Source organism: Macaca nemestrina, chromosome 1 (genome assembly GCF_043159975.1).
Source record: "Macaca nemestrina isolate mMacNem1 chromosome 1, mMacNem.hap1, whole genome shotgun sequence".
Lineage (NCBI taxonomy): Eukaryota > Metazoa > Chordata > Mammalia > Primates > Cercopithecidae > Macaca > Macaca nemestrina.
The window spans coordinates 155641892-155669585 of NC_092125.1; the positions used below are offsets into that span (position 1 = coordinate 155641892).

General features: G+C 41.1%; 1 protein-coding gene and 1 pseudogene across 5 annotated transcripts in view; one reads left to right on the top strand and one right to left on the bottom strand.

The window, feature by feature from the left end:
- The window catches only part of LOC105482689 (nexilin F-actin binding protein), a 55747-nt gene extending 28476 nt beyond the window's left edge, over positions 1 to 27271 (bottom strand). For all 5 annotated transcript variants that reach the window (XM_011742939.3, XM_011742938.3, XM_011742936.3 and 2 more), the window contains exon 1: positions 27141 to 27271. The gene's annotated coding sequence lies outside the window, so the exon portion shown is untranslated. The remainder of the gene's footprint in view (positions 1 to 27140) is intronic.
- LOC139356153 (putative uncharacterized protein NEXN-AS1) lies at positions 12660 to 27323 on the top strand (annotated as a pseudogene).
- Positions 27324 to 27694: the final 371 nt, after the last annotated feature.

The window sequence follows — 27694 nt, forward strand, 5'->3', positions numbered from 1 at the left end:
CCTTTAGCTCTTTTTCCCAAGATTCATGGTATAGAAAATATAAGGTGCATGATGGTAAAAGATCCCTGAAAGTTTTTGATCCAGAATAGCTTGATGAACATATTAAGTTCACTTGAAAAGAATGTGTATTCAGCAATTATTGAGTGTATTACTCTATAAATATTAACTAGCTGAAGGTAGCAGATCATGTTTTAGATCTGTATTTTTACTAATTTTTGGCTAGTTCTATCAGTCTTCAACTATGTAGATTTTTTTTTTTTTTTTGAGATGGAGTCTCACTCTGTTGCCCAGGCTGGAGTGCAGTGATGCACTCTCAGCTCACTGCAACATCTGCATGCCAGGTTCAAGCAATTCTCCTGCCTCAGCCTCCCAAGTAGCTGGGATTACAGGCCCACGTCACCATGCCTGGCTAAATTTTGTATTTTTAGTAGAGACAGGGTTTCACCATGTTGGCCAGGCTTGTCTTGAACTCCTGACCTCAAATGATACACCCAACTCGGCCTCCCAAAGTGCTAGGATTTTTTTTTTTTTTTTTTTTTTTTGAGACGGAGTCTCGCTCTGTCGCCCAGGCTGGAGTGCAGTGGCCGGATCTCAGCTCACTGCAAGCTCCGCCTCCCGGGTTTACGCCATTCTCCTGCCTCAGCCTCCCGAGTAGCTGGGACTACAGGCGCCCGCCACCTCGCCCGGCTAGTTTTTTTGTATTTTTAGTAGAGACGGGGTTTCACCATGTTAGCCAGGATGGTCTCGATCTCCTAACCTTGTGATCCGCCCGTCTCGGCCTCCCAAAGTGCTGGGATTACAGGCTTGAGCCACCGCGCCCGGCAAAGTGCTAGGATTACAGGCGTGGGCCACCACGCCCAGACAGAATTTTTTTTTTCTCGCTTTAATTCTGTTGTTTTTGTTTCATGTAATTTCAGGTTTAATCACACACACATGATTATATTTTCTTTTTTAATTGACCCTTTCAACAGTATATTTTTTGTTATGGAGACAGTCTCACTCTATCGCCCCAGGGTGAAGTGCAGTGGCACAATCTCAGCTCACTGCAATCTCCGCCTCCCAGGTTTAAGCGATTCTCCTGCCTCAGCCTCCTAAATAGTTGGGATTACAAGCAGCACATCCTCACGCCCAGCTAATTTTTTGTGTGTTTTTAGTAGAGACAGGGTTTCCCCATGTTGGCCAGGCTGGTCTTGAACTCCTGACCTCAAGTGATTCGCCTGCCTTGGCCTCCCAAAATGCTGGGATTACAGGTGTGAACCACTGTGCCCAGCCAACTAGTAAGAAATTTCTTTCTTCTTACCTCATTGTCTTAAACTTATATTAAAATAGTCACACTAACTTTATTTTCTTTTTTTTTTTTTTTTTTTTTTTTTTTTTTTTTTTTTTTTTTTTGAGGCGGAGTCTCGCTCTGTCGCCCAGGCTGGAGTGCAGTGGCGCGATCTCGGCTCACTGCAAGCTCCGCCTCCCGGGTTCCCGCCATTCTCCTGCCTCAGCCTCCCGAGTAGCTGGGACTACAGGCGCCGCCACCACGCCCGGCTAATTTTTTTGTATTTTTAGTGGAGACGGGGTTTCATTGTGTTAGCCAGGATGGTCTCGATCTCCTGACCTCGTGATCCGCCCGTCTCGGCCTCCCAAAGTGCTGGGATTACAGGCTTGAGCCACCGCGCCCGGCCATAGTATTTTCTTTTCTTTACTTTTTTTTTTTTGGTGGTGGGGGATGAAGTCTTGCTCTGTTGCCCAGGCTGGAGTGCAGTGGTGCCATCTCGGCTCACTGCAAGCTCTGCCACTTGGGTTCACGCCATTCTCCCACCTCAGCCTCCCGAGTAGTTAGGACTACAGGCGCACGCCACCATGCCCGGCTAATTTTTTGTATTTTTAGTAGAGATGGAGTTTCACCGTGTTAGCCAGGATGGTCTTGATCTCCTGACCTCATGATCCACCCGCCTCAGCCTCCCAAAGTTCTGGGATTACAAGCGTGAGCCACCATGCCTGGCCACCAACTTTCTTCTTATTTATTCATTTATTTTTTAGAGACAGCATCTCACTGTGTCACCCAGGCTGAAGTACCGTGGCACAATGACAGTTCACTGCACCCTTGAACTCCTGGGCTCAAGTGATCCTCCTTCCTCAGCCTCCTAAGTAGCTGGAACTACAGGCATGTACCACCATGCCCAGCTCTTTTTTTTTTCTCCTATAGAGATGGGGTCTCACTGTGTTGCTTAGACTGGTTTTGAAACCCTGGGCTCAAGCGACTCTCCCACCTTGGCCTCCAAAATTGCTAGGATTGCATCCGTGAGCCACTGCACCTGGCCCCCAATTTTCTTAGGTTTACAGTTTGCATGGTATATAATTTTCTAGCTATTTACTTTGATTCTATCTATGTTTTTATATGTAAAGTATATGTCTTGGACACAGCATATGATTGGACCTTGCTTTTTACAAAAATCAATTCTGATAAAATCTGGGTTTTCTTTTTCACTTTCTTTTTTTTTTTTTTTTTTTTTTTTTTGAGACGTAGTTTAGCTCTTATTGCCCAGGCTGGAGTGCAGTTGCACGATCTCGGCTCACTGCAACCTCTGCTTTCCAGTTTCAAGCAATTCTCCTACCTCAGCCTCCTGAGTAGCTGGGATTACAGGCTCCCGCCACCACACCCAGCTAATTTTTGTGTTTTTAGTAGAGATGGGGTTTCACCATGTTGGCTAGGCTGGTCTCAAACTCCTGACCTTGTGATCCACCCACCTAGGCCTCCCAAAGTGCTGGGATTACAAGCGTGAGCCACTGTGCCTGGCCTATAATCTGCTTTTTTAATTGCAGCATTTAGTTCATTAACATTTAATGTAATTATTAACATAAATGAGTTTAGGCCTATCATTTAAATGTTTATTTTAGGTTTGTTTTATCTTGTTTTGTTTTTTTCTTTTGGAATTTTCTAGCCAACTTTTTTTTTTAAATAGAGTTCATTTTAGGTTCACAGCAAAATTGAGTAGAAGATAGAGATTTCCTGTATATTTTCTGTCCCTGCACATGCTTAGTCACCCCCATTATCAACACTGGATAACCCCATTATTACCACCCATTGGAGTGGTACATTTGTTATAAATGATGAACCTATACTGACACATCATTATCACCCAGAGTCCATAGTTTACATTAGAGTTTACTTTTAATGTACATTCTGTGGGTTTTGAGCAACTGTACAATGACATGTGTCCATCATTATAGTATTGTACAGAGCAGTTTCCCTGACCTAAAAGTCCTCTTTACTCCACTTGCTTATGCTTTTCTCCCCCATCATTCCTGGTAACCATGATCTTTTTACTGTCTCCATAGTTTTGCCTTTTCCAGAATGTCATACAGTTGGAACCACACAGTATGTAACCTTTTCATATTGACTTTTTTCACATAGTTATGCGCATTTCAGTTTCCTCTGTTTTTCAGGGCTTGATAGCTCATTTCTTGTTAGCACTGAATAATACTCTATTACCTGCATGCACCACAGTTTATCCATTCACCTACCAAATGACATCTTGGTTGTTTCCAGGTTTTGGTGTTTATGAATAAAGTTGACATAAATATCTGTATGCAGGTTCTTGTGGACCATGATTACTGGAGTATATGGTAAGAGCATGTTTAGTATTACAAGAAACCATCATGTAGCTTACCATTTTGCATTCCCACCAGCAATGAATGAGAGTTCATATTGTTCCACATCCTCACCAGCATTTGATGTTGTCAGTGTTCTGAATTTGTTTGGCCATTCTAATAGATGTGGAGTGGTATTTCATTGTCATTTTTATTTTTATTTTATTTATTTATTTATTTATTTTTTTTGAGACAGAGTCTCACTCTGTCGCCCAGGCTGGAGTGCAGTGGCCGGATCTCAGCTCACTGCAAGCTCCGCCTCCCGGGTTCACGCCATTCTCCTGCCTCAGCCTCCCGAGTAGCTGGGACTACAGGCGCCTGCCACCTTGCCCGGCTAGTTTTTTTTTTTGTATTTTTTAGTAGAGACGGGGTTTCACCGGGTTAGCCAGGATGGTCTTGATCTCCTGACCTCGTGATCCGCCCGTCTCGGCCTCCCAAAGTGCTGGGATTACAGGCTTGAACCACCGCGCCCGGCCTGTCATTTTTATTTACATTTCCTTGAATATATATTAAATGAATAAATATTAAATTAGAATTATATTAAATAATATATTAAAGCACCTTTTCATATGCTTATTTGCCATCTGTATATCTTCTTCAGTGAGATGACTCCTAAGATCTTTGGTCCATTTTTTTTCATTATTATTTTTTTTGAGATGGAATCTTGTGCTGTTGCCCAGGCTAGAGTGCAGTGATATGATCTTGGCTCACTGCAACCTCCATCTCCCGGGTTCAAGCAATTCTCCTGTCTCAGCCTCCCTAATAGCTGGGACTACAGGCGCCTGCCACCATGCCCAGCTAATTTTTGTATTTTTAGTAGAGATGGGGTTTCACTGTATTGGTCAGGCTGGTCTCAAACTCCTGACCTCACGTGATCCGCCCACCTCGGCCTCCCAAAGTGCTGGGATTACAGGCGTGAGCCACTGTGCCCAGCCCTTTGGTCCGTTTTTTAATTGGGTGGTTTGTATTATTATTACAGAGTTGTAAGAGTTCTTTGTATATTTTGGATAACAGTCCTTTATCTGATTATGTCTCTTGCAAATATTTTCTCCAAGTCTATGGCTTATCTTTTAATTCTTTTCATAGTGTCTTTTGCAGAACAGAATTTTTAATTTTAATGAAGTCCATCTTATCAATTCTTTCTTTCACGAATTGTGACTTTGGTATCATAGCTAAAAAATCAATTCCAAATGTGAGGTCATCTAGATTTCTGCCTATGTTTTCTTCTAGGACTTTGATAGTTCTATGCTGTAAGTCTGTGATTCACTTTGAGTTAATTTTTGTGAAGAATGTAAGGTCTGTTTCTAGATTCGGTTTTTTGCAAGTAGATGTCCAGTTGTTCCAGAACCATTTGTTGAAAATAATGTTTACTTTATTGCCTTTGCTCCTTTGTCAAAGATCAGTTGATTATACTTAAATGGGTTTATTTCTGGGCTCTCTATTCGGTTCCATTGATCTTTTTCTTTATTATTTCACCAACACTGCACTATATCAATTACTGTAGGTTTATAGGATGTCTTAAAGTTGAGTAGTGTTACTCCTCCAGCTTTGTTCTTCTCCTTCAACACTGTGTTGGCTATTCCAAGTCTTTTCCCTTTCATATAAACTTTAGGGCCGGGCGCGGTGGCTCAAGCCTGTAATCCCAGCACTTTGGGAGGCCGAGGCGGGCGGATCATGAGGTCAGGAGATCGAGACCATCCTGGCTAACACGGTGAAACCCCGTCTCTACTAAAAAATACAAAAAAACTAGCCAGGTGAGGTGGCGGGCGCCTGTAGTCCCAGCTACTCGGGAGGCTGAGGCAGGAGAATGGCGTGAACCCAGGAGGCGGAGCTTGCAGTGAGCTGAGATCCGGCCACTGCACTCCAGCCTGGGCGGCAGAGCGAGACTCCGTCTCAAAAAAAAAAAAAAACAAAACTTTAGAATCCGTTTGTCAATATCCACAAAATAATGTGCTGGGATTTTGATTGGGATTGCATTGAATCTGTAGATGGATCTAGGGAGAATTAATATCTTAATAATGTTAAGTCTTCTGATCCATGAACACAGTATGTCCCTCCCATTATATACATATTCTATAATTTCTCAGAAATGTTTTGTAGTTTTCAATGTGCAGATCTTCCACATCTTTTGTCAGTTATCCCTAAATAATTTCATATCTGTTTATATGTTTGTAAATGGTGTTTTTTAATATTTAAATTAATGATTGTTGGTAGTACATGTTGAGTATCCCTTATCTGAAATGCTTGGGACTACAAATGTTTCAGATTTCCCTTTTTTTTTTTTTTTTTCTTTTTTGAGACAGAGTCTCACTCTGTCGCCCAGGCTGGAGTGCAATGGTGTGATCTCTGCTCACGGGAACCTCTGCCTCCCGGGTTCAAGGAATTCTCCTGCCTCAGCCTCCTGAGTAGCTGGGACTACAGGTGTGTGCCACCACGTCCAGCTAATTTTTGTATTTTTAGTAGACACGGGGTTTCACCATGTTGGTCAGGCTGGTCTCGAACTCCTGACCTCCTGATCTGCCCGCCTTGGCCTCCCAAAGTGCTGGGATTACAGGCGTGAGCCACTGTGCCTGGCCTCAGATATCAGATTTTTTTTTGGATTTTGGAATATATATATATATCAGGTTATCTTGGGGATAGGACCCACGTCTAACAATGAAATTCACTTATGTTCCATATACACCTTATACATATAGCCTGAAGGTAGTTTTATAGAATATTTTAAATAACTTTTGCATAAGTTTTTGTTGTTGTTGTTGTTGTTTTGTTTTGTTTTGTTTTTGAGATGGAGTCTTGCTTTTGTCGCCCAGGCTGGAGTGCAATGGCATGATCTCAGCTCACTGCAACCTCCGCCTCCCGGGTTCAAGCAATTCTCCTATCTCAGCCTCCCAAGTAGCTGGGATTACAGTTGTCCTTCACCATGCTTGGCTAACTTTTGTATTTTTAGTAGAGACAGGGTTTCACTACCAATATGAGTTGGCCAGGCTGGTATTGAACTCCTGACCTCAGGTGATCCACCTGCCTTGGCCTCTGAAAGTGTTGGGATTACAGGCGTGAGCCATTTTGCCCATCCAAAGCAAAGTTTTGACTGTGATCTGTCACATGAGGTCAAGTGTGGAATTTTCCACTTGTGGCGTCATGTCAGTACTCCAAAGGTTTCAGATTTTGGAGCATTTGGATTTCAGATTCTCAGATTACAGATGTTCAACCTGTATATAGAAGTATAATTTGGGGGCCAGGTGCTGTAGCTTGTGCCTTTAATCCCAACCAACAATTTGGGAGGCTGAGGCAGGGGGGTTGCTTGAGGCCAGGAATTCAAGAACAACCTGGGCAACATAATAGACCCCATCTCTACAAAAAATTTAAAAACTAGCCAGGCCTGGTGGTGTGTGTCTATAGTTTTGGCCACTTGGGAAACAGGCAGGAGGATCTCTTGAGCCCAGGAACTCAAAGTTACAGTAAGCTGTGATCATACCACCGTACTCCAGGCTGGGTGACAGAGCAAGTCCTTATTTCTAAAAGAAAAAAATTAAAATTAAAAAATACAATTTTTGCATTCTGGTTTTATATCCTGCAACCCTGCTAAAATAACTTATTAGTTGTTTTTTTTTCTTTTTTTTTTTTTTTTTTTTTGAAACAGTCTCACTCTGTCACCCAGGCTGGAGTGCAATGGCACAGTTTCAGCTCACTGCAACCTCCACCTCTCAGGTTCAAGTAATTCACCTGCCTCAGCCTCCCAAGTAGCTGGGACTACAGGCGTGACTCACAACACCCAGCTAATTTTTACATTTTTAGTAGAGACGGGGTTTCACTACGTTGGCCAGGCTGGTCTCGGACTCCTGACCTTGTGATGTGCCTGCCTTGGCCTCCCAAAGTGCTGGGATTACAGACGTGAGCCACTGAGCCCAGCCTAATAACTTACTAGTTCTATTGGCTTTTTCATAGATTCCATCAGATTTTCTACATACGTAGACGATCACATCATCTGTGAGCACAGTTCTACTTTTTCCTTTCCAGTCTGGATGCCTTTTATTTCTTTTTCTGGCTTGACTGTCCTAGCTAGAACCTCCAGTACAATGTTAAATAGAAGTGGTAAGATCAGATATCTTTGTCTTGTTCCTGATCTTAGGAGAAATATGTCCAGTCTTTCACTGTTAAGTGAGATGTTAGCTGTAGGCTTTCTTACATGCCCTTTATCAGACTAAGTTTGCTGGAGTAATTATCAGTAACAGATGTTGAATTTTATCTAATGTTTTTTCTGTCTATTGAGTTAATCATATGGTTTTTATTTTTAATTTATTAATATGGTGAGTTACATTAACTGATTTTCAAGTGTTAAATCAACCTTACATTCCTAGGATAATTCTCAATCGGTTATAATGCATTATCCTCTTAATATATTGCTGGAATCAATTTGATAAAATTTTGTTACGTTTTGCATCTGTGTTTATGAGAAATTATTGGTTGTATAAGTTATCTTTTCTTGTGATGTCTGCTTTTGCTAACAGAGTAATATTGCCTTCATAGAATGAGTTGGGAATTATTTCTTTAGTTTTCTGGAAAACTTTAGTTCATGTAGGATTTAGTATTATCTTTTCCCTAAATATTTGCAAGAACTCCCCAGTGAAGCCATGTGGGACTGAAGTTTTCTTGGTGGGAAGGAGACAATATAATGGGGGAGAGGATGGGACATGATTCCCTATAATTATTAATAAGATCCTAACTTTTCTTCTTTAGTGGGTCTGTCAGTGCTTATGACATTATTAAAAATAAAGGAGTAAATCAAAGGAATCTGTACATACATGAGTGGGTCATGAACTAAGGTTTATGAGTAACCTAATTTTATGTGCCTCAGATAAAAATAATAAATAGCACTAGTCCTGTTGTCTTACTTGAGCCATTGTATCATATCTAGAGTTACCTATTAAATATTTTATTTATTGAGATGTAGTTTTGACCTTGTTGCCCAGGCTGGAGTGCAATGGTGTGATCTTGGCTCATTGCAACTTCTGTCTCCTGGGTTCAAGCGATTCTTCTGCCTCAGCCTCCCAAGTAGCTGGGATTACAGGCATGCACTACCATGCCCGGCGAATTTTGTATTTTTAGTAGGGACAGGGTTTCACCATGTTGGCCAGGCTGGTCTTGAACTCCTAACTTCAAGTGATCCACCCGCCTTTGCCTCCCAAAGTTTTGGGATTACAGGCATGAGCCACCATGCCTGGCCTGATATTTCTTCTTATATAACCAACAAAACCTACCCTTCATTCTCATGGCTTCTCAAACCTTGTGGTTATTTTTGATTCATTCTTCTATATCTTCTAGATTTTAATAGATTGTCAAGATCTATGAATGTTGCTTTCAAACTTCTCTTACATATTACTTCATATTTCCATGGCCTCCATACTAATACAGACCTTCATCACCTCACATTTGGATTACCAAAATTTGGTAATCAGACCTAAATCCAAATTTCAGATCTGTTAACTGCTTAGTCAGGATTAGATAAGATAGCATTATATGAAGAACCCTGGAATAATAACTAACATTAGTAGATAGCAATAACTTTGATTAATTTTATTACTATTCATCTCCCCTACTAGAATTTACTCTATTTAGGAAAAATCCTATCTTTCCCTGCCAGTGAGTATATATAATGTATTACTTACACAATTTTTTATTTTTAAAAATAGATGCCAGGTGTGGTGGCTCATGCCTGTAATCCCAGCACTTTGGGAGGCCGAGGCGGGCAGATCACCAGAGTTTGGGTGTTCAAGACCAGCCTGACCAACATGGAGAAACCCCATCTCTACTAAAAATACAAAATTAGCCAGGAGTGGTGGCACATGCCTGTAATCCCAGCTACTCAGGAGGCTGAGGCAGGAGAATTGCTTGAACCCAGGAGGCAGAGGTTGCTGTAAGCTGAGATCGCACCATTGCACTCCAGCCTGGGCAACAAGAGTGAAACTCTGTCTCAAAAAAAAAGAAAATTGAGGCAGGGGAGGGGTGGAGGTGGGTGCAGTGGCTCACACCTGTAATCCCCACACTTTGGGAGGCTGAGGTGGGAGAATCGCTTGAGCCCAGAGTTACAGACCAGCTTGGGCAACATAGCAAGACCCATCTCTACTGAAAATTTAAAAATTTGCAAGTGTCGTGGCACATGCTTATAGTCCCAGCTATTTGGGACACTGAAGCAGGAAGATCGCTTGAGCCCAGGAGTTCAAAGTTGCAGTGAGCTATGATCATGCTACTGCACTTCAGCCTGGGCCACAAAGCATGAGACCATCTTAAAAAAAAATAGAGACGGGGGGGGTCTCACTCTGTTGCCCAGGCTGGTCTCGAACTCCTGACCTCAAGTGATCCTCCCACCTCAGCTTCCCAAAGTTCTGGGATTACAGGCATGAGCAACCATACCCGAGCCTCTTGTGCAGTTTTTTAGAGTAATACTAAAGGGTATGAGGAAAACTTGGAATCATGGGATCATAAGAACTGATAATTTTAGGTCAATTAATTGGCCAGAGAGGACTTCAAAAGCCTTATTTATTTATTTATTTTGGTGAAATGAAAGAAAATTGGGTGGCTTGCTAACAGTGAAGAATTAGTCAAGAATAGTCCTAGAAAATAAACGAATCAGCTAGCCCTTTTCATTTGATTTTTTTAAAATCCTCAAATTATATCTTGACTTACAGATTTAGAATAAAATAAAATTGATTTTAAAAATTTACTATGAATAAAACCACTTAAAATAGTTTTTTAAAATGTCAGCTCAGTATTCTGAGCTCTCATTTTTAAACTCAGTGAAAATTGGAACAGCACTATCCTTAACTTTTTTGGTTAAAATATAAGCAAGTGATCCTGTACTCAAAGTTTGCTCTGTTCTGCCTTTTGAGGATAAAAAGTTGTAGCAAAATAAGTTCATGACCTTTTTGTGTTATGGAATTGCACTTAAGGTACAGATTACAAACCAATAGGACTCACATTTCTTAAATGTTTTTATACTAGAGAAAAAAACTTCATAATTACATAGACACTGTAAATACATATAAGATTCCTTTATTGTTAATTAAAAAGGAAGTATGACACTGCCTTGGTAGAAACAACTATGCATTTCAGTTGCTAACTCATTTGCCTATCTGTGTTAACACAAGGACAAAGGTATGAATTGGACTCTGGCCTATTAACTTCACAGGAAAACTCTGTTCCCTAGTCATTAATTGTATTTTCCTATCTAAACCCATTATTTCACTAATACATCCTTTAGTCACAAAACATGAATAAAATTAATGATGAAGATAATCCAAGTTAACATTTGCTGAGTCTTTACTGTTTGCCTGGTAATGTGCCAAGTAGTTAACAAGCATTGTCATTTATTTCCTACAACAGGGCTTCAAGGTAAATACTATTATCAAATCTTCTCTCAAAATCATTTCCAGGCCAGGTGTTATGGCTCAAACTTGTAATCCAGGCTGAGTTGAGGCAGAAGAATCACTCGAGGCCAGGAGTTGGAGATCAGCCTGGGCAACAGAGCAAGACCCCATCTCTACAATTAAAAATAATAATAATAATCTGGGTGTGGTGGCATGTCCCTGTAGTCCCAGCTACTTGGGAGGCTGAGGCAAGAGGATCACTTGAGCCCATGAGTTCAAGGTGGCAGTGAGCTATGATTGAACCACTGCACTACACCTTTTGCAACATAGTAAGACCCTATCTCAAAACAGAAACCAAACAAACAAAAAACAATTTTAGAACAAATGACATTTACAGGTTCAACATTATTACAACTTTTCATAAACCCCCTCATAAAAATTCCAAACCTATATATATTTTAAATTTTGATACTAATACAAAAATAATTTGAAATCTCCCAAAATATTCTACTAGAACTTTTGGTGCTTAATAACCTTTGTAGAAAATATTCAGTTATATCCTCATGATAATTATCTAGTTAACTGTTGATTTTTTCATGCATATTAAGAAGACACTGATGGTGGAAGAAGCACTGGAGTTAGAGCCAGAAAACTTGGATTAGAGTTTCTGTTTAGGTTAATTAGTAGATACATGATTTTGGATGAGCCAGTTAACTTCTGTGAATTTCAGTTTTATATGTAGAATGGGCCTAATAATGCTTTTCTCATTACATTGCCAAATAAAATGAACAATTCCCTTTTTCTGAACTTCACTGCTACATTTGATATTCTCAGTCACTCCTTTCTTCCTGAAATCCTCCTTGCTTGGTTTCATAGCACTATTCTCCCTCTGTTTTTCCATGTCTCTAAGCATTCTTTCTCTATGTCCTTTGAGGGCTTCTACCTCTCTCTTTATTTTATTTTATTTTATTTTATTTTTTTTTGAGACGGAGTCTCACGCTGTTGCCCAGGCTGGAGTGCAGTGGCGCAATCTCGGCTCACTGCAAGCTCCGCCTCCCGGGTTCACGCCATTCTCCTGCCTCAGCCTCCCAAGTAGCTGGGACTACAGGCGCCCGCCACCACGCCCGGCTAATTTTTTGTATTTTTAGTAGAGACGGGGTTTCACTGTGGTCTCGATCTCCTGACCTTGTGATCCGCCCGCCTCGGCCTCCCAAAGTGCTGGGATTACAGGCTTGAGCCACCGCGCCCGGCCGGCTTCTACCTCTCTCTCTACCTCTTAGATGTTGTTTGCCCCCAGGTTTCAATCTTTGCCCTTTTCTTCTCACTCTCCAATTTTTCTTCTGTGATTTAGTACACTTCAGTAGATTAAATTACTTCTGTAGCCTCATCTCTTTTTACCCCTCCCTCCCACTCTATCACCCATACTGTAATACTGGCACAACTCAAGCATTTGCAGAGCAGCCTCTCTCAGCTTTATGCTATTCTCATTCCCTTATCACTCAGCTAACTCCTACTCATCCTTTAATTCTTGGATTGTCACTTTCTCCAGGAAGCCTTCCTTGATTCCACAAGACTAGGTTAAGTGCTTCTCCTGTGTGCTTACACAGCATCCCATGATTACCCTAATTGTAGCACTTAGCACAATGTACAGTAATGACCCACCTTCCTGAAAACCTCCTCTACCAGAAGGTGAGGTCTTTGAGAGTAGTGACTGTGTTTTGTACACCACTATATCCATAGCACCTCCTGCCTCAGCCTCCTGAGTGGTACTACAGGCTTGCACCACCATACCCAGCTAAGTTTTGAATTTTCTTGTTGAGACAGGGTCTCACTATGTTGCCCAGGCTGGTCTTTAACTTCTGGGCTCAAGTGATCCTCCCACTTTGGCCTCCCAAAGTGCTGGGATTATAAGCATGAGCCACCATGCCCAACCTGAATAAGTAAATCTTGCTAGCTTCAACATGAATCACTTTATGAACAGATAAAGCTTATCTGGATATAAGGTATGACTATCATTGTGATTATCATTATGCAAGGATATGGCATAAATACTACATGTCAGTTATTACATAAAATTTTTTTTTTTTTTTTGAGACTGAGTCTCACTCCATTGCCCAGGCTGGGCAATGGTATGATCTCTGCTCACTGCAACCTCTGCCTCCCGGGTTCAAGCGATTCTCCTGCCTCAGCCTCCTGAGTAGCTGGGACTACAGGCAGGTGCCACCACACCCAGCTAATTTTTGTATTTTTAGTAGAGACGGAGTTTCACCATGTTGGCAAGGATGGTCTCTATCTCTCGACCTCGTGATCTACCCGCCTCAGCCTCCTAAAGTGCTAGGATTAAAGGCGTGAGCCACCACACCTGCCCCATAAGTATTTATTAAGCATCTACTATGCCAGGCACTCTACTAGGCACTGAGAAATATAATGCTGAACATACAGACACAGTCTCTATTCTCATGCTATTAACAGTCTCTTTGCAACAACTCTCAACAAAAGCCTTGGAACCGAATTTTTAAGTGGTCCAGTCTGATTTGCTATCTGCAAACACAGGTAAGGTTCTAACATCAACCATACCTACTACAGAATTGAAAGGCAGTATACACTATACCCCAACTTCCAGTTAGATGACTAAGATCCATGACTTCCATTCTCAGTCCACATTTTGCACTTCTCTTACTCACTGATTTTCCTCTGTACACATGGTAGACTCTATGCTCCCTTCCCAGATTGCAGGGAATCAGTTGCTTTCCAGTGCCTTGTTCAATTAAATTGTAATTTAAAATAACCCCCCAAAGCTATCACATAAAGCTTTACAATATTCACGCAAAAACTAGCAAGTCTGAAAGATTATCTGTTCCTCTGATTCAACTTTTTATTCTCTTAACAAACTGTCTATACTATATTTTAAAGAAGTCTTCTGTTGAACATTTATAGCAGATTATTAGCCTTTTAGAAACATATTCTCAAATGCCAAATATCATACATTAAATATATACAGCTTTTGGTATGTCAATCATACCTTAATAAGGTGGTTTTTAAAAAAATTCCAAATATCACCAGGGACGGTAGCTCATGCCTGTAATCCCAGCATTTTGGGAGGCTGAGGCAGGTGGATCACTTGAGGTCAGGAGTTGGAGACCAGCCTGGCCAACATGGTGAAACCCCATCCCTACTAAAAATACAAAAATTAGCTGGGTGTGATGCCAGATACCTGTTATGTCAGCTACTGGGAAGGCTGAGGCAGGAGAATCGCTTGAACCTGGGAGGCAGAGGTTGCAGTGAGCCAGGATTGCACCACTGCACTCCAGCTTGGGTGACAGAGCAAGACTCTGTCACAAAAAAAATAAAAAATAAAAATTTCAAATATCAATTTAATCTTTGACTTATTTTATCATCTCCTCCCACTTCTTTTCTTTCTTGATAGGATCTCACTCTGTCGCCCAGGCTGGAGAGCAGTGGTGCAATCAGAGCTCACAGCAGCTTTGACCTCCTGGGCTCAAGCAATCTTCCCACTTCAGCCTCCTGAGTAGCTGACACTACAGGCACACACCATCACACACAGCTAATTTCTGTATTTTTTGTAGAGACGGGGATTCATCATATTGCACATGGCTTGTCAGTCTTCCCAGTTTCGTGTTTATATATATTAACAGCCAACATTTCAGTTACCAGTCTCTAAACTTAATTTTGCTGCTTTATTTAGCAAAAGGCCCCAGCTGCTCCTTCAATTTCAAATAATTATGCTTGCCAGAAATTATTTCTATTTAGTATCCATATGTATCACTATAATTTTCACTGATAAACTTACAAAATGAGAAGCTGTAAAATTCAAAGTATTCACTTTACTGGTTTTCTTTTTTCAGAATCCTGATAAACATTTTCAAATTATTCAATCTTTTCAATAGGTGCTGGAATCCAAGTGTAATGACATAGTTAACTTCAATTGCTATAGGGCAGCTACTTTAATGTAGTTTCTTCAAAACTCTTAACTGATACATATTATATTAGAATAGAATAATAATTTAAGTATACATTATTGGTAAAATAAAAAAAAATAGGTTTTAAAAGTTCCAGAATAACTTCTAGCCATGATTGTTTTGATTTCTCTTTTTTTTTTTTTTCATTTCTTGTGATAGGATAACAGCCCACCATTCTTTCTACCCTCAACCAGGCCCACTAGGTTCTCTACTCAACTACTGCAATCTCTACCTCTCTGTGCTCCTCTCTGTGCTCTAGTGTATCTTCGAACTCTGAGGATGCTGACTGTGCAGTGCATCATGAATCAGAACTATAGTTCTCACCTGGGCTTGACAGGCCTTCTGCAGACCCTCAGACTCTTCACTTTCCTTTGTCTTCTCCCCATTTTTTCAACCTTCCACCTAGACAAATCTATTTAATAGCCTTTTTCTACCTCCAAGACCTTTCTTAAGTCACTTCTCTACCAAGGAGGTATTTTCCCAAACTAATTATAATGGAAATGGTGATTTTTCTCCACTTCACCTTAAACATGTTGTTTTTCCTCCTTCAGTCTCTAAGACCTCTAAATATGCTTAGATTTCTAGGTGTATCTGGCATAAAGTTTAAACATTTTTATATTGGTAAACGTCTCAGACATATCAGTCTAATCTATCTTTTTTGTTTACTTTTTTATTATGGAAAATTTCAGGCACAGAAAATGGAAGAGACTAATATAATGAATCCCCATATACCCATACCAAGCTTCAACAATTATCAGCTTTTTCCACTGTATTAGGCAATACAAAGTCTGTTTCATTTATTTTGTGCAACACCTATTTCAGCATAACACATTTTTATAGATGTTTTAAATACTATTCTACCTGTACTCACCATATCCTAGGCTCTATGTAGTACGTCCTCCTATCCTCTCAGAATTATGAACAGAATCAAAACCTACAATTCTTGCCTTATTCTCTTTTGAGAAGACTTTAAAGTAACCACTCAAAGAAAATTGGCAAACTCTCATTTGATGAAGTCATTAATAAAGTAATGAAAAGTTACATGTACAAATAAAATTTAATGATTTTTTAAAAACTACAATACATTAAAGGAAAGTTCTGAAACCTCTAAACAAAGGAGGAGAAAACTAACAACTGAATACCTATTGTGTACCATAAACTAAGTGGTTTTTCATATACTTTATAAATTTAGAGTGATGAGTATGATAGAACTAAGAATAAACAGAAAAAGATAAATTAGTGAAAACTGATATTTGTTCAAGAAACATTTATTGAACATTTTTCTATAATGTGCTAGGTACAGTATAGGCTACTACATAAATAATAGCAAACAGGATAAAATATCTGTTATGGAGTTTATGGCCTAGATGAGATCAAATACAACTATCAAAAATATAATAAGGCTTACATTTTCAGATTAGAAAAGGCTTTGTTTAGGTAACATCTGAAAATGTGTAAACACACATAAAAATTAGCTTTAACTGGGCACACTCTTGTAGTCCCAGCTTAGGTAGGGAAGACTGAGGTAGAAAGATTGTTTGATCCCAGGAGTTTGAATCTAGTTTGGGCAAATTAGTGAGACACCATCTCTAAATAAAATAAAAATAAGCTCTGTGATGTTAAAGGAAATCCCCCCACTAAAACAAAGGCTATGTATTACAAAAGTGGGTCTCAAACTTTTGGGGCTCAGGACCTAAAAGTCTGGGCCCATTATTAAGGATCCTAAGATGGTTCTTGGCCACCTAAAAGGGGCAGCCACAGCACAACAATTCAGCTCCATTGCACCTTCTAAGTATCTAAGATCCCAGGCAGGTCCATTGAATTCTATGAAGAGTAAGATTAGAGAGAAAACAGTGACCAAAAGATAAGGCTGAACATGTGGTTCTAAGAGTTTGGTTATAATAGAGGTTTTGTTTATATGGATTACAACAATAGGTCTTTAATATATTAGAAATTAAAATATTCTAATATATACTTATAAAGTCGTTTAAAGTAACAATAACAAACCATTATTTAAAAACATAAAAATAATTAGTAAGAAGAGGACAATCATTTTACATTTTTGCTAATATCTGGTATCTGGCATAATACAGGGAAAATACATTCTCATATTTGCTTCTGCATTCAAACTATGGTGATGTTGTTTTGATTGAAGTCTCTAAGAAAACATGTCCTTATATTAATACCTAGTTGGAAAAAGGAGGACTTTATGGACCCCTAAATGGTACTAAGGGCTCCCAGGGGTTCTAAGACCACATTTTGAGATTTGCTGAGTTACACGGAAAACATCCTAATTGAGTCATGTCAAGTTCTCATTCTAGAAATGTATTTTAGAATGCTACTGTATTTTAGAATGCCACTGTATTTTAGAATGCTAAATGGAGATTGGCTTAACAACTTAATTCCTATACTCAGTGACCTGAATGCCAAAAGACTTTATATCTGGAATCTGAACAGGCTTTTCTTCTTCTAGTGTTAAATGATTTTTCTTGTTTGAGTAGGCAGATGCAATGTCCTTGGCCACCTTAAAGGGGCAGCAGCAACATAACAATTCAGCCCCATTACACCTTCTATGTATCTAAAATCCCAGGCAAGTCAATTGAATCGTTATCAAAAATACTATTAGAAAGAAAACAGTGATCAAAAGATAAGATTGAACAGGTGGTTCTAAGAGTTTGGTCATAATCGAGAAGGCTGAGATGATAAAGAGATTTAGTAATGGCATTCTAACACATTAGGCATTCATGTTAAATGAAGACGACTATGTATCCATCACAGGTTTCAGAGGGAATATTGCAATATTACTACAACCTATACGCAATTTATCCAAAAAGCTGCATTTTTTTTTCAAATTTGACAGATTAGTTCCGTATTTACATTTTTGTGAGAAGGAGAATCTGTATGCCAAAAGGTATGCCTGGCAATGGGATACAAAACAAATAAGAGCTAGCCCTTGTAAATCAAATAGCTTTGGTGAAAGAAATAGATATCCTAACTATTATATGATGTAGTAAATGCTATAATAGCAGTACTATAACCAGGCTATAGAAACATGGAAAAGACTACGGTATGGTTAAGGAAGAGGCTGGGTTAAAGAAGGTTTCACGGAGACGATGACATTTGAGTTAGACCTTGACAGAGAAGTAGAATTTCACCAAGTGGAAAAGATAGTAAAGGCATCCAGGAGAAAGAACCAGAATGAATAAAAATACCAATGCCTGATGACCCATTGCAAATTTGGGGAGCTATAAAATTGTCCAGTCAATCTATGGCAAAACTAGAAAGACAGGCTGGGCACAGACTAGAATGAATACTGTGCACCATATTAATAAAAAGTTTAGATACTGTCTAATAATATTATAGGCAACAGAGAGCCAGCAAAGGATCATGACTTAAAGATATATTCTAGAAAGAAAAGAAAAAGAAACTCTTACAGCAATGTAGAGAATGGAGTTTAATGGGGAAAGGACAAGTACAATGATCTTGGTAAGAGAAGATAAAGGCCTGAATTAGGATATTGGCATTAGGAATGAAAAGCTGGAAGAGACATTTTGGAAGTGGAATTGACAGGACATGGTGACTCATTATTTATTTAACAAATAATTATTACGCTCCTACTTTGTGCCAGGTGCTATCCTAAGCTTGGGAAGATGAAAGTAAACAAAAAGTCAAAGTCCCTGTCTTGATTAAACTTTTTTTTTTTTTAATTAGAGTCTCGCTCTGTCACCTAGGCTGGAGTGCAGCGATGTGATCTCAGCTCACTGCAACCTCTGCCTCCCAGGTTCAAGCAATTCTGTGCCTCAGCCTTCTGAGTAGCTGGGATTACAGGTGTCTGCCACCACGCCCAGCTAATTTTTGTATTTTTAGTAGGGACGGGGTTTCACCATCTTTGCCAGGCTGGTCTTGAACTCTTGAGCTCCACCTGCCTCTGTCTCCCAAAGTGCTGGGATTATAGGCGTGAGCCACCGTGCCCGGCCTTCTTGACGAAACTTACACTGTAGTGGGGCACTATTGCAAGAGCTTTGGCCAATTTGATTTGGAAGGGTAGAGGTGAGGAGAGGAATATTGTCAAGAATGAACCCAAGCAAGAGTCAGAGGATGAGAAATAAACAAATAAATAAAAAAGGATGAACCCAAGGTTTCAAATGGGTCAACAGGGTTACCATTAACTGGAGATTAAATTAAAAGGCATGGTTTTTTTTTTGTTTTTTTGTTTTGTTTTGTTTTGTTTTTGAGACGGAGTCTAGCTCTGTTGCCCAAGCTGGAGTGCAGTGGCCGGATCTCAGCTCACTGCAAGCCCCGCCTCCCGGGTTCACGCCATTCTCCTGCCTCAGCCTCCCGAGTAGCTGGGAGTACAGGCGCCCGCCACCTCGCCCGGCTAATTTTTTTTGTATTTTAGTAGAGACGGGGTTTCACCGTGTTAGCCAGGATGGTCTCGATCTCCTGAACTCGTGATCCACCCGTCTCGGCCTCCCAAAGTGCTGGGATTACAGGCTTGAGCCACCGCGCCCGGCCTAAAAGGCATGTTTAAGTCAGAAAATGAACTCAGTTTCTGAGTCACTGTGCTTGGCCGACAACTTATTTATTTATTTATTTATTTATTTATTTATTTATTTATTGAGACAAAGTCTCACTGTGTCACCCAGGCTGGAGAGCAGTGGCGTGATTTCTGCTCACTGCAACCTCTGCCTCCTGGTTTCAAGCAATTCTCCTGCCTCAGCCTCCCAAATAGCTGGGATTACAGGCACATGCCACCACACCCGGCTAATTTTTTTTAGTACAGACAGGGTTTCACCATGTTGGCCAAGCTGGTCTCGAGCTCCTGACCTCAAGTGATCTGCCTACCTCAGCCTTCCAAAGTGCTAGGATTACAGATGTGAGCCACTGTGCCCGACCAGGCTGTCAACTTTTAAGATTTCTTTTTTGAGATGGAGTCTTGCTCTGTCACCCAGGCTGGAGTGCAATGGCACTATCTCAGCTCACTGCAACCTCCACTTCCCAGGTTCAAGTTATTCTCATGCCTCAGCCTCCTAAGTAGCTGGGATTACAGGTGTGCACCACCACACCCGGCTAATTTTTGTATTTTTTAGTAGAGATGGGGTTTTGCCATGTTGACCAGGCTGATCTCGAAATCCTGGCCTCAAGAGATCTGCCTGCCTTGGACCCCCAAAGTGCTGGGATTACAGGCATGAGCCATGGTGCCCAGCCGACTTTTAAGAAGATTTTAAATGTAATACTTATCTATATGCTATAAGTAAACATTAAAACCTAATTCTTACAGTCTTTGGAATAAGCAACAAAATTGTTTTGAGCTTCATAAAATATGAGCCTAAATTTTTATCATTTTTCACTTGTACAGGAAACATAAACTTAGGTATAATGTAACTTTGTTACATTTAATTAATGAAGGTTGCAACCTTATACTTTAAAAATTATACTATAGACAGCTGGGCACGGTGGCTCACGCCTGTAATCCCAGCACTTTGTGAGGCCAGGGCAGGCGGATCAAGAGATCAGGAGATCAAGATCATCCTAGCTAACACGGTGCAACCCCATCTCTACTAAAAATACAAAAACAATTAGCCAGGGGTGGTGGTGGGCACCTGTAGTCCCAGCTACTCAGGAGGCTGAGACAGGAGAATGGCATGAACCCAGGAGGCGGAGCTTGCAGTGAGCCGAGATCGCACCACTGCACACTCCAGCCTGGGCGACAGAGCAAGACTCCGTCTCAAAATATATATATATATATACACACACACACACAGACACACACACACACACACTAGGCTGGCCACAGGCGGTGGCTCACGCCTGTAATTCTAGCACTTTGGGAGGCCGAGGCGGGTGGACTGCCTGAGCTAAGGAGTTCGAGACCAGCCTGGGCAACATGGTGAAACCCCATCTCTACTAAAATACAAAAAATTAGCCAGGTGTGGTGGTGTGGGCCTGTAGTCCCAGCTACTCGGGAGGCTGAGGCAGGAGAATTCCTAGAACCCAGGAGGCGGAGGCTGCAGTTAGCTGAGATCATGCCACTGCACTCCAGCCTGGGTTACGGAGCAAGACTCCATCTCTTAAAAAAAAGAAAAAAAATTATACTATAGGCTGGGTGCAGTGGCTCATGCCTGTAATCCCAGCACTTTAGGAGGCTGAGGCCTGGGCAACATGGCGAAACCCCATCTCTACAAAAAATAGAAAACTTAGCCGGTGTGGTGGTGCACACATGTAGTCCCAGCTACTCGGGAGGCTAAGGTGGGAGGACTGCTTGAAGCTGGGATGTAGAGACTGCAGTGAACCCTGATCATGCCACTCCAGCCTGGGTGAAAGATGGAGACCCTGTCTCCAAAAAATAATAATAATGAAATAAAAATGATACTATAAAACGTCCAAAAAATAATAATAATGAAATAAAAATGATACTATAAAACGTCCAAAAAATAATAATAATGAAATAAAAATGATACTACAAAACGTCCAAAAAATAATAATAATGAAATAAAAATGATACTATAAAACCTGTCATAAACCTCATCGAAATTCAAAAATATGAAATTAGATCCTATGGAAAAAAAAAGAAATTAGATCCTATTTCACCTAGATGAAGTAGTGATCTATTTCCCTCTTACCAATACACAATTCCTCACTGAAAACCAAGCATCTTATGCCAGGTGCGGTGGCTCACACCTGTAATCCTAGCACTTTGGGAGGCCAAGGCAGGTGGATCAGCTGAGTTCAGGAGTTCGAGACCAGCCTGGCCAACATAGTGAAACCTCATCTGTACTAAAAGCACAAAAACGCTGGGTGTGGTGGCACATGCTTGTAATCCTAGCACTTTGGGAGGCCAAGGTGGGCAGATCACGAGGTCAGGAGTTCAAGACCAGTCTGGCCAGCATAGTGAAACCCCGTCTCTACTAAAAATATAAAAATTAGCCGGGCGTGGTGGCAAGTGCCTATAATCCAAGCTACTCAGGAGGGAGAGGCAAGAGAATCACTTGAACCCCGGGGCGGAGATGGCACTGAGACAAGATGGTGCCACCTCACTCTAGCCTGGGCAAGAGCAAAATTCCGTCTAAAAAAAAAAAAAAAGAAAGAAAATTAAGAATCTTTTGAATCTTTCAACCTGCCTTGATATCCTTCCGCAATAAGTATAAATAACACTCTGCCCTTATATGATAGTTGTGATACTTTTCGAAGTACATCCACCAAACTATGAGCCCCTGAAAGGTAAGAACTGCTCTATTCCTCTCTATAGTTTTAGTGTCTCACACATCACCTAGGACATAGTACAAGCTCTATTCATATTTGAGGTAGCGAATGAATGACAAAGAGATAACAGGAAAACTGTCTGATCCAAAATCATCCCAAATAAGATACATGATTCTTATGTACAAAAGGAAGACTGATGATCTAGATGCACTAACTAAAGTAATAAAAAATAAAATGGGGTGGGTTTATGCTAAACTAAATACCATGAACAACCAGAAACCTGAGGCTTCAGGAATTCTGTTCCCAAGCAAATTGATGTGGTAATCACTGGAGTCTGGGCCTCCTCACTATCTCTGCAAGCGGAAGATGGTCTTTCATTGAAGGACACAGTTGGGAACAGGAAGACCTGGATTTCTGGCTCCAAACATGTCAGTGGGATGGGGAGGCAAAAGAAAAATAGTAAACTCCTCTTTATAGCCAAGTTGTAGGAGTCACAAAAACTCTCCTAAACACTTCTCAAATGGACTGGGAGTAGAATTTTTAAGAAGGTCTGGCATGGTGGCTCACACCTGTAATTCAAGCACTTTGGGAGGCCAAGGTAAGAGGATTGCTTGAGACCATGAGTTTGAGACAAGCCTAGGCAACATAGTGAGGCTCTGTCTCTACAAAAAATAAAAAAATTAGCCAGGCAGGGTGATGCATGTCTGTAGTCCTAGCTACCCAGGAGGCGGAGGTAGGAGGATCACTTGAGCCCAGGAGATAGAGGTTGCAGTGAGCCACGATCATGCCACTGCACTCCAACCTGGGTAACAGAGCAAGTCGCTGTCTCAAAAAAAAAAAAAAATTATTTATGAGATCCTAGGAAATATTTCTTTAGCAGAAATATATCCCCTATGCTTTCTAAAATCCCGCCAGGAAAAGTATTTTATTTGTTTTGATTAGCAATATATGGTCCCTTCCAGCTCTAATTGACACTAATAATTAGTGTCAATGAATGCTAACCGCTTCTCCCACCCCTATGATCACATTATTTAAGAGGCTTGCTAACCAAAATATATCTACAATGTTTAAAGTCCCAGTTACTATTGCTAAGTGCAGCAGATTTTCCATCATATGATGCATTAGATATACTTGCCCTAATACTTAGATCGGGGACTGCATACTCAAGCATTTAGGGTCAGGTAATGTAAATGTAATGTAAGGTAATGTTATGTAATATAATTGGCAGGTAATGGAAATGAGTGTATGACTTGTTTAAAACAACAGGGAATCTCAGAGACTATGTCAAATGGAGAGCATGTGACCTGCCTGTCTGTGGGGCAGCCACTATTAAGTTCCAGTGTATTGTTCCAATGCAAAAATGTGAACCTTTAGGTACAATACACACTATTTGGTTGACAGGTACACTAAAAACCCAGACAGACTTCACCATTTTACAATTCATCCATGTAACCAAAAACTACTTGGTACCCCTAAAGCTATTGAAATAAAAATAATTTCTTTAAAAAAGTGAACCCAGATTTTGCCCAGATTTTCCAATTTTTCAAGAGAGGATGTAAATCGATATTTTAATGTAAACTGTACCAATTTTTAAGTATGCCTGTGGCTAAAAGTGTCTTTTTTTTTTTTTTTTTTTTTTGACACAGAGCCTCACTCTGTCACTTAGGCTGGAGTGCAGTGGTACAAGCATGGTGCACTGCAGCCTCAGCCTCCTGAGCTCAAGCGATCCTCCCGCCCCAGCCTCCCAGGTAGCTGGGACTACAGGCATGCACCACCACATCTGGCTAATTTTTAAATTTTTTGTAGAGATGGGGGTGGGTCTCACTATGTTGCCAGGACTGGCCCCGAACTCCTGGGCTCAAGGGATCTTCTCGCCTCAGCCTCCCAAAGTGCTGGGAATTCAGGCATGAGCCACCATGCCCAGCCCCAAAAGTGTCTTTTTGGTTTTTGATTTCTTTTTTTTTACCTTTTTTCCTACACTTGGTAATCAGGAAGTAAAAGGTGTCTTTTTGACTGTCGACTTTTTGACTGCCATAGCCTTAGTCTAAATGAACAGACAACACTGAGAAATGGAAAGGGTCAAAGGGGAGGCCTATTTTGGCCAGAAAGAGTGAAGCAGAGTCAAAGGGGAAGAAAAGACAGGGAAGAGGCCCAGGATGGATGGTGAGAAGTGAATTTCACCAACCTCGAAACCTCGCATAGGGAGCCCCAATCTGCTTGTCTTCTAATCTAAGAGTAAAAAGGAGGAGATGTCAAGAAGGAAATAAAGGAGGAAGAAAAAGAATCACCTGTTGAGCAGTTACTGGATGGCAGACACTGCATGGGATGCTTTCACATGTTGTTTTATTGAGATATGCCAATGCAAAAAGAAAGAATTCTATGCATGGGGAAAAGACTAAAAGGAAATATATCAAAATCCTAACAGTAAGGGTGTCAGATTACAAAAGCCCCTTTTTCCATTCTCCATAATTTTTAACCATAAATATAATATGGTGTATTAACATTATAATACAAATTAAACTAAAATTTAAGGTGGATTTATGGGTACAAATCCACCCACCCTAGAATATAGAAAGTAAACTACTATAAATTAAGCTAAACTATACACTGAATATTTAAACAGAAAAGGAAAATGTAGCCATTTCAAATGTATATAATATGTAACTATGCAATTATAAACCCAGAAAGAGAACATGAAAGAAACTACACAGGTGATATGGACCACAGATTGATTAAGAACAGAAATATGTGAAATTGTTAGGAATGTTATAAATCATTTTCTCTCCATATTATAAACTACCAAGATGTTCTGTGTGTGTGTGGCCTATAAAACTATAAAATATACTAAAAGTCCTCTCTTCTATAAAAACATTTAGACTTTTACCTGTTACATACTTTTCCACATTCACTGCATTATTTTCTTTCTTTTAGGTGTGTACAACTCTCATATTTAAATAATCCCCCCCTTTTTTTTTTGGTCTTTTAGGGCATTTCAAAGATAATAGGTATTTTTTTTTAATAAGTGAAATATGTCATTATAGGCCGCTCGTATTCTAAGCAGTCTGAATCCCCAATTAATCTCTTCCAAATATGCATATTTAGTTTTCATTCTTCTCAAAAATGAAACCCTAACCTAAATACTCCAAGTGAAATTTCAGGGGAAAAATACTGTTCAAAAACCTAGATAATGCATTCCTTTGTTGATGCTAAATATAGTCATCTCAAGATGACATACATTTTGACAATGATCAGCCTTACATGTCAAATTTTCAAAAATAGCACAAATTCCATTTTAAGATGAGCAGGAAAAATTGCTATTCATTACATTTCAATCGAAAATGGATTTTAAAGTATAAATCTTCTATTAAAACTGGATTACATTATAACTATAATGAGGAAAACTGGATTTAAAATAATTTTGTTGTGGTTTTAGCTTAGAATTCTTTGAGGGAATTGTTGCAGATAAACTACATAATTGCATGCATTTTTCTTTAAATTGTCCCTCAGAAGTATTAGTCAAAATATAAAATATCTGCAAAAATACGGTGTTAATTGCTGGAAGGAAGAAGAAACTTAAACAGCTACATTGGTTAGTCAAAGTTTACTTATACAAATTATACCTCCCCCCAAAAAAACCTTTCTCTCATTTGATTAATTATGCAGTTTTTCTTAACAATACCCCAAACTCAAAAGAATTAGAGACAGTTTTCTTACTGCATCAATTTAACCTGTAAAAGGATAATATTAGAAGGGGAAATTATGTGGTCCACTCAATAACATGTGACTAAGATGGTATAAATACTTAAGTTTATTTAATCACATTACCTAAGACATAGTTATGTTGTGACTCGCAGGCCAATGGACCGCTGCTACATGAATTCATTAATAAAATTTAACGATGAATGATGTTCCTGTTGCTTTGGTCAGGGAACTGATTTCTTTATTATGGCTTCTTTTCTCTACCTGTGTCTTTACCAAGGACATTTTGTTAGGACTTATCCTTATGCTATTTTTACCTTGTTATCTCTCTGCCAACTTTGTTCACGTTGTGCTTTAATAACTATAAAATGAGTATCTCTAAGTCATTGCAGTAACCAACTATAACCTCTCAACTTCGTCATTTTCTTTATAAATGCCAATGCTAATGCATTTGTAGAACGTTTCACAGTTTACAAACAGCTGGAATGGTTTGGCTTTTTCAAAAGCATATAAGCAAGGGGAATTCTCAAGAGGTGACTACACTCTTCACTCACGTAAACTACGTAAACTTCGTAAACTTCCAGCCCTAGTTGCCCAACCCCCAGCATCCCACCGCGGGGAGAATCACGAAAAAAAAAAAAAAAACGCGTTGGAGACAGGAGTGGGGGGATATGCGGGGGTGTTGGGGGAGTAATAGGCTGTTAAATCGTATTTCTTCCCATCTTCCACAGGGACCGATCAGAAAGAATTTCTTAACCGGCACTGCTGGCAGAGACGGAGACCGCGGCGGGGGCACGTGGTGGACGGCACCGAACTTCCCTAAGGACCCCAAGAGTTCAGCCGAGGGACCGGCACCCACTCGGCTCACAGAGGGCTCCCTCCCTACAGTACGGAACGCACCTGAAACTCAGCCGACAAGGCGCAGGGGAGCAGGGCAAAGACATCGCAACTAGAAGCCCGAGGTCGGCTGAGGCTTTCAGACACTGGGGCAGCCCCTGTTCGGCACCCCGCCTAGCCCGCAGGACGCGGCTCGGAGGCCGGGTTCGCCCGGGCCGGGGCCAGTGCGGAGCCACAGCTGTATGGCGCCCGGCGCACTCCAGTGCTGCAGCGGAGCATCGCCAGAAGCCGCGGACCCCGAGCGCCTCTCTGCAGCCGCTGCAGCCGCCGCTCCCGCCCCCGCCCCCGCCCCCGCCAGGGGACCCTACACTTCAGTCTCCACTCCCCCTAGCCCACGTTCCCCAACTCTTCTCACCCTCCAGGAGCCAGTGACCCGCGAAGGTCCTTCTTTTCGCGCGGAGGGACTGTGCGCTTCCTGCCTAGCTGTGGGTAAGGGTCTGGGAGCTCTGGCCGTTACACTTCTGCTCCAGCCGCTGGGAGTCCTCTGGCTGCCGCTGCCGCCGCCGCCGCCGCCGTCTCCAGCAGCAAGTTTCCATAAAAGTCCTGGTGCGCAGCCTGTTCCCGCATTCCAGGCGGGCCCAGCGCCGGCTGCAGCTGTTCCAAAACACAAGGCCAGTTCCCCCAACCCCCACCTCCGCCGGATCACCCGGAGGGGGGTGGAGAGTCGAGGAGAAAAGCAGGGGACGGGGAGCGTGGCTGCAACTTTCCGCCAGAATTTGTCTGTCTCCCGGCCCTAGGTGCGCGGGCTGACCCCCTAACCTTGGGCTTGCCTCCACCTCCAGCCAGGCCTGGGGAAGGTAGGCTGCCTCCGCCACGGGAAAGGAATGAGGCTGAAATGGGCTTCATTACCGGTCTGGAGCTGGCTCCCCCTACCCGCAACCCGTTTGCTGTGGGGCCCACTTCTCTCAG